This window comes from Leucopleurus acutus, assembly GCF_964270905.1.
Source record: "Leucopleurus acutus genome assembly, chromosome: 8".
Classification (NCBI taxonomy): domain Eukaryota; kingdom Metazoa; phylum Chordata; class Mammalia; order Artiodactyla; family Delphinidae; genus Leucopleurus; species Leucopleurus acutus.
In genome coordinates this window covers 56599867-56608021 of record NC_139151.1, presented here as the reverse complement: position 1 = coordinate 56608021, position 8155 = coordinate 56599867, and positions in this window count along the sequence as shown.

Sequence of the window (8155 nt, the reverse complement as noted above, 5' to 3'; positions counted from 1 at the left end):
AAAAAAAAAAGAAAAAGGCAGAACTTAGTAGCTGCAAACAACAGTGTCCACTTTCTGAGGGTCAGTAATCAAGGTACAGCTTAGCTGGGGCCTCTGCTTCAGGGTCTCACACAAGGCTGCAATCATGGTATCAGCCGGGCTGTGATCATCCCAAGGCTTGACAGGGGAGGATCCACTTCCAAGGTCATTCTTTTGGCTGTTGGCAGGATTCACCTCCTCACTGGCTTTGACCAGAGGCCACTCCCAGTTCCTTGCCACACGGGCCTTTCAGTAGAGTAGCTCACAGCGTGGCAGCTGCTGCATCAGAGAGAGTAAGCAAGAAGAACCAGAGAGAGTGCAAACAGAAGCCACATCCTTCTAGAACCTAATCTTGGAGGTGATAACCTATCCCTTTTGCCGTATTCTCTTCATTAGATGCAAGTCACTAGGTCCAGCTCACGCTCTTGAGGATTACACACGGAGTGAACACCAGGAGGCAGGGCTCACTGGAGCCCCTTCACAGCTGCCTTCCACCTGTGGTAAAGGCTACTGTCCTGCTGTAGGTCCTAGAATAGCTGAGCTGGAAAGGTCCGTATGGATCACTCAACCATGTTCCTTGCCCCTGGCCTCAGTTATACCACAAAGAGGGAGGCCTGGCCTGCTGTCACTCTAGTGATTTCATACCACACCTGGATCTCACAACATGCCACCTCTCTCTGTTCTAATTCCATTCCGTTCAATGAGTACCAAGTACCTGGGGGAACCCTTCCCACCTGAGACTAAAGTGACTTTCCCACTTCCCACTACCTAATGCCTGTCTTTACCATTCACCTCAGGGACCATTCCTCTGGGCCAGAAGCTGTGAGCTGGCTGCGTGGGAGCAGAAACAAACATTGGAAACAGCTGAGGATATGCAGGGTGGTCAGAGCTGTGATGGAGAGGCCGCTAATCCAACCTGGGGTGCCTCATTGATCTGGGGCCCCAGCCTGAGCTGGGACTCAGTGGGTGACTGGAAATTTGCCAGGAAGGAGCTGAAGGGCAGAGCAGCAAGTGCAAATGGGGGAGGCTGCTGACTTGAACCACTGAGAGGTGGTGGTGGAGAGGTCTGCAGTGGGGCTTCCCATGGACGGGCAGGGAGCTGGCTTCTCCAGAGTTTTTCGGTGGGGAGGAGGGCAGGGCAGAGAAGAGGTGCCCTGGAGGCCAACAGAGGCTAGATTCTGTAGCTCCAAGCAGGTCTTAGGCCTCAGGCCACAGAGCCCAGGTTAGAGGACAGACATTTCCTTTAGGATGGAGGAAAGGCCCATTTTCTGATGCATCTCAGCCCCATACCAGCCCCAGCCTGAGGCTAGCCATGACCCTCATCGTCTGGCTCCAGGCTAAACTAGGCCAACCCGCAAACACAGGCCATTATTCTCAGCATTAATTTTGTGAAGATTGGATACCGACTGTGCATCAGGGAACTCCACCATCTCTGCCTAGGAACAGGAACAGTAACCAGGCCCCACATCTTGGAGGGGCCACCCAGGGCAACGTAAGCTCGGCCCTCTGTATCCATGGGTTTTGCATCTGCAGATGCATAGCGCCAACTGTACTGCTCTATTTTATATGAGGGACTTGAGCATCCTCTCATTTCGTTATCCACTGGAGGGAGGGGAGTGGAGTAGGGGTGGGGGCTCTATAACCGATCCCCTGCAAACAGCAAGCGTGTCTAGCAGCCAGCTGTGCAGAGCAGAGGCATGCCTCGCTCTAAGCTGCGTGTGGTGAACTCTAGGTAAATGCTGTGAACATTGCCTTGGGTTGGGAGTTGTTACCTTGGGAGAGGGAACTGGAAACTCCTTTTCCAGAAGACCCTCTGCCTTTGGACGGCGGGAGTGCGGCTGCTGTCTCAGCCTGAAGGTCAGTTCCATGATGCTGCTTGTTGTTCCCAGATATGGCCACTAGGGGGCACTGAGGACAGGTCTGAGGCGAACGCTGCGCAGCTTCCTAAGCTTTCTTTTCACATTATGACGCTTATCTAGCTCCTACCCAGGGCTAGAAGCTAGAGATAAATAAAATCACAGACTCCCAAAAGCTGAGAGATAGACAGAAATTTAACATTCACCGTGAGCAATTCCTCCTAACCTGGGAAACTTGGCACAGAAAGGCCAACAGACTTGCCCCTAATTACTCAGCAAATCAACATTCACTGAATTCCTCCTCTTGACAGGGAACGAGGGGCTTCCAAATTGAATGTCCCCGGTTCTCAGGTGCTTGAAATGCAATAAGGGCGACAGAAACGTAAAGCACTCATCTTTTAAAAAACCTTTGCCTCCTTTTATAGTCCCTGTCTGGTTCTAGATGTCACTACTGCCCACCATCAGCACAACCAGCCTCCAGTCGTGGTGGGCTCTTCGCTCCTCCCCCTTCCCTGCCCCCCACTCCCATAGCTGCTTGCTGATTCTGATGCTGACATTTTTGTCTCTCAAATCATTTCCTCCTTTCTCATCCCTGATAACATATACGAATGAGTGTGGGATCCAGCCTGTGACATTGCCCTTACCAGCTGCATTATCATGTCACTTAACCTTTCTGAACCTCAGCTTCCTCATCTGTAAATGGGAATAATCTATATTCCTGAGTAAATGAGATAATAAATATATGATATAAAAATAAAATATATTCATCCAGCTCTCTCAACAGGAAATAATAGCTGTGATCATCATCATCATCATCATCATACCCTTACTGGGTCTCCCGGACCTATTAAATTGAGCTCCCTGTTTCCAGGCCTCTCTCCAGCTCGCTGTTCCTGCAGCAAAGTGGCCAGTCTTCCTTATTTTTTTTTTAAATAAAAGCTTTATTGAGATATAATTCATGTATCATAAAGTCCATCCTTTTAAAGTATGTACTACAGTAAACTAATCTATGACAAAGGAGGCAAGGATATGCAATGGAGAAAAGACAGTCTCGTCAATAAGTGGTGCTGAGAAAAGTGGACAGCTACATGTAAAAGAATGAAATTAGAACACTCCCTAACACCACACACAAAAATAAACTCAAAATGGATTAAAGACCTAAATGTAAGACCGGACACTATAAAACTCTTAGAGGAGAACATGGGAAGAACACCCTTTGACATAAATCACAGCAAGATCTTTTTTGACCCACCTCCCAGAGTAATGGAAATAAAAACAAAAATAAACAAATGGGACCTAATGAAACTTAAAAGCTTTTGCACAGGAAACTATAAACAAGACGAAAAGACAACCCTCAGAATGGGAGAAAATATTTGCAAATGAATCAGTGGACAAAATCTCCAAAATATATAAACAGCTCATGCAGCTCAACATTAAAAAAACAAAAAACGGGCAGAAGACCTAAATAGACATCTCTCCAGAGAAGACATACAGATGGCCAAGAAGCTCATGAAAAGCTGCTCAACATCACTAATCATTAGAGAAATACAAATCAAAACTATAATGAGGTATCACCTCACACCGGTTAGAATGGGCATCATCAGAAAATCTACAAACAAGAAATGCTGGAGAGGGTGTGGAGAAAAGGGAACCCTCTGTTGGTGGGAATGTAAATTGATACAGCCACTATGGGGAACAGTATGGAAGTTCCTCAAAAAACTAAAAATAGAACTACCATACAACCCAGCAATACCACTACTAGGCATATACCCCGAGAAAACCATAATTCAAAAAGAGTCATGTACCACAATGTTCATTGCAGCTCTATTTACAATAGCCAGGACATGGAATCAACCTAAGTGTCCATCGACAGACAAATGGATAAAGAAGTTGTGGTACATATATACAATGGAATATTACTCAGTCATAAAAAGAAATGAAATTGGGCCATTTGTAGAGACGTGGATGGACCTAGAGCCTGTTATACAGAGTGATGTAAGTCAGAGAGAGAAAAACAAATATCATACATTAACGCGTATATGTGGAATCTAGAAAAATGCTACAGATGAACCGGTTTGCAAGGCAGAAATAGAGACACAGATGCAGAGAACAAATGTATGGACACCAAGGGGGAAGTGGGGTGGTGGTGGTGGTGGTGGGATGAATTGGGAGATTGTGATTGACATGTGTACACTAATATGTATAAAATAGATAACTAATAAGAACCTGCTGTATAAAGAAATAAATAAAATTCAAGAAAAAAAGAAATAAATTTGAAAAAAAATGAAGTATATAATTCAGCGGGTTTTAGTATATTCGCAAAGTTGTGCATCAATCACCACTCTCTAATTCCAGAACAATTTCATCACCACCGAAAGTAATCCCATACCAGTTAGCAGTTATTCCTTATTACCCTTCCCGTCAGGCCCTGGCTAAAAACTAATCACTAACCTACTGTCTGTCTATATGAATTTTCCTGTTTTGGACATTTTCTACAAGTGGAATTATACAATAGGTGGCCTTCTGTGTCTGGCTTCTTAGATTTAGCATAAAGTTTTCGAGGTGTGTCTGTGATGTAGCATGTTTCATGAATCACGTACCATTTGTCCTTTGGAGCATGAAAGTTTTTAATTTTGGTGTAATCAAATTTATCTAGGTTTTTTGTTTTTTGTTTTTGTGGTGTGTGCTTTCCTATCTAAGAAGCCACAGCCTAATCCAAGGTCACAAAGATTTACTCCTATGTTTTCTTCTAAACGTTTTAGAGTTCTTAGCTTCTACATTTAGATCTCTGGACTATTTTTTTTAATAAAGTTATTTATTTTATTTTTGGCTGTGTTGGATCTTTGCTGCTGCGCACGGACTTTCTCTAGTTGCAGTGAGCGGGGGCTACTCTTCGTGGCGGTGCACAGGCTTCTCGGCTTCTCATTACGGTGGGTTCTCTTTGTTTCGGAGCACAGGCTCTAGGCATGCGGCTTCAGTAGTTGTGGCACCCGGGCTCAGTAATTGTAGCTTGAGGGCTTATTTGCTCCACGGAATGTGGGATCTTCCCGGACCAGGGCTCGAACCGGTGTCCCCTGCACTGGCAGGATGATTCTTAACCACTGCGCCACCAGGGAAGCCCATCTGGACTACTTTGAGTTAATTTTTGTGTATGGTTGAGGTAGGGTCCCACTTCATTCTTTTGCATTTCCATTCTTTTGGATATCCAGTTATCCCAGCACCGTTTGTTGAAAAGACCATTCTTTCCTCATGAAATTGTGTTGGCACTTTTGTCCAAAATCAATTGATCATAAATGTAAGGGTTTATTTCTGGATTCTCAGTTCTATTCCACTCATCACTATTTCTATACTTACTTTAGTAGCACACTGTCTTGATTAGCTTTGTGATAAATTTTGAAATCGGGAAATGTGAGTCCTGACTTTGTTCTCTTTTAGATTGTCTTGGTTATTCTGTGTCCCTTGCATTTCCATATGAATTTTAGGATTGGCTTGTTAATGTTTGCAAAAAAGGCAGCCAGGGTTTTGATAGACGTTGCATTTAAAGCGACAGATCAATTTGGTGAATGTTGCCATTTTAACAATATTAAGTGCTCTGGATGTTTTCCCATTCATTTAGGTTTTCTTTAACTTCCTTTAATGGTGTTTGTAGTTTTCTGTATACAAGTCTTGCACTTCTGTTAAATTAATTCTTAAGCATTTTATTTTTTTGTTGCTATTGTTAATGGAATAGTTTCCTAATTTTGTTTCAGATTGCCATGTTAGTGTATAGAAATACAATTGGATTTTGCATATTGATCATGTATCTTGCAACTTTATGGAACTTGTTTGTGTCAAATGCTTTTTCTGCATCTGCTGAGATGATCATATAGTTTCTGTCCTTTATTCTATTAATATGGTGTATTACATTAATGGATTTGTATATGCTAAACCAATCTTGCATTCTTGGTAAAAAAAAATTTATATGTTTGGATTTAGTTCACTAGTATTTGATTCACTAGTATATTGTTGAAGATTTTTATGTCTATATTTATAATGAATAAGGGATATTGGTCTGTAGTTTTCTTGTCTTTGCCTGATTTTGGTATCAGGGTAATGCTGGCTTCATAGAATGATTTGGGACGTCTTTTCTTCTGTTCTTGGAAGAGTTGTGAAGGATTGATGTTAATTTTTCTTTAAATATTTGGTAGAATTCACCCCTGAAGCCATTTGGGCCTAGGCTTTTCTTTGTGGAAAGTTTTTGATTACTACTTTAAACTCTCCTTGTTATAGATCTCTTTAGATTTTCTTTTTGTTCTTGAATCAGTTTTGGTAGTTTGTGTGTTTCTAGGAATTTGTGCATTTCATTTGATAATCTAATCTGTTGTTATACAATTGTTCATAAGATTCGCTTCCAATCCTTTTTATTTCTGAAAGGCTGGTAGTGATGTCCTCGCTTTCAGTTCTGATTTTAGTAATTTGAGGCTTCTCTCTTTTTTTTCTTGATCAGCCTAGCTAAAGATTTGTCAGTTTAATTGATCTTTCCAAAGAGCCATCTGGTTACACTGATTTTCTCTGTTCTTTTTCTATTTTTTATGTCATTTATTTGTGCTTTAGTGTAAACGTATTTAGCGTATTTTCTTCTAGTATTTCCTCTGAGTTACTTTGCTCTTCTTTTTCCAGTGTCTTAAGGTGGAAGTTTAGTTTATTAATTTGAGATTTTTTTTCTTGTTTAATATGGGTGAGTTATAAGTTTCCCTCTAAGAACTGCTTTAGCTGCATCCCACAGTTTTGGTGTGTTGTGTTTTTGTTTCATTCATCTCAAAGTTTTTTATAATTTATCTTCTGATTTCTTTGTTGACCCATGGTTATTAAGAGTATGTTGGTTAATTTCCATGTATCTGCTATTTTTCCAAATTTCTTTTGCCATTTATTTCTAATTTGATTTCATTATGTTCTTAGAACATACTTTGTATGATTTCAACCCCTTTTAATTTATTGGGACTTTTTTAATGACCAAACATATGATCTATCTTAGAGAACATTCCATGTGCATTTGAGAAAAGCATGTATTCCGCTTTTGTTGGTTGGAATGTTTTATAGATTAAGTATCTATTAGGTCAAGTTGGTTTATTGTGTTGTTCAAGTCTCCTTTTCCTTGTTGATCTTTTGCCTAGTCATTTTATCCATTACTGAAAGTGGGGTATTGAAGTAACCAAGTATTGTTGTTGAACTGTTTATTTTTCCCTTCAATTCTGCAAGTTTTGCTTCATATATTTTGGGACTCTGCTGTTATGTGCATATGTTTATAATTTTATATCTTCCTAATGAAGTCACCCTTTTATCATTATAAAATATCTTTACATCTAGTAACAATTTTTATCTTAAAATCTGTTTTGTGTAGCCTGTATTAGTATAATATAGGCACCCCAGTTCTCTCTTGGTTACCATTTGCATGGAATATCTTCTATCCTTTCCCTTTCAACCTATTTGTGTCTTTAAATAAGAAGTGTGTTTTTGTAGACACAATAGTGTTGGACTTTTAAAAAATACATACAGTACTTCTACTTTCTGCCTTCTGATTGGAGTGTTAATTACATTTAATGCAATTACTAAGGTAGGGTTTACATCTGCCATTTGTTGTTCTTTCTCACCTTCCATTCCTGCCTTCTTTTGTGTTAAACATGTATTTTCTAATATATTATTTTAATTCTCTTGTTGTCTCTTTTACTGTATATTTTTGAGTTATTTTCTTCATGGTTACTCTGGAGATTACAACTAACATCTTAATTTAAAACTATCTAGTTTAGATTAATACCAACTTAATTTCTCCATCTTTTGGGCAGGCTGGCCTGAGAGAAAAGAGGGGCAGGCCGCACATAGGAATGGTGTGATGGGTTAAATGCTGACCCACAAAATAATATGGACATGTCCTAATCCCTGGAACTTGTGAATGTGACTTTATTTGGAAAAAGTCTTTACAGATATAATTAAGGATCTCAAGATGAAATAATCCTGGATTATCTGGGAGGGCCCTGAATCCTATGACGAGTGTCCTTAAAAGTAAAAGAAACGAGAGACACAGGGAAAGGGGAGAGGCCATGTTAAGGAAGCAGGGACTGGAGTTATGTAGCCACAAGCCAAGAAACAACTGGAGCCACCACAAGCTGGAAGAGGCAAAGAAGGATTCTCCTTAAGAGTCTTTGAGGGAGTGTAGCCCTAACATCACCTTGATTTTGGACTTCCAGCCTCCAGACCTATGAGAGAATAAATTTCTGCTGTTTTAAGCAAGCTAGTTTATGGCT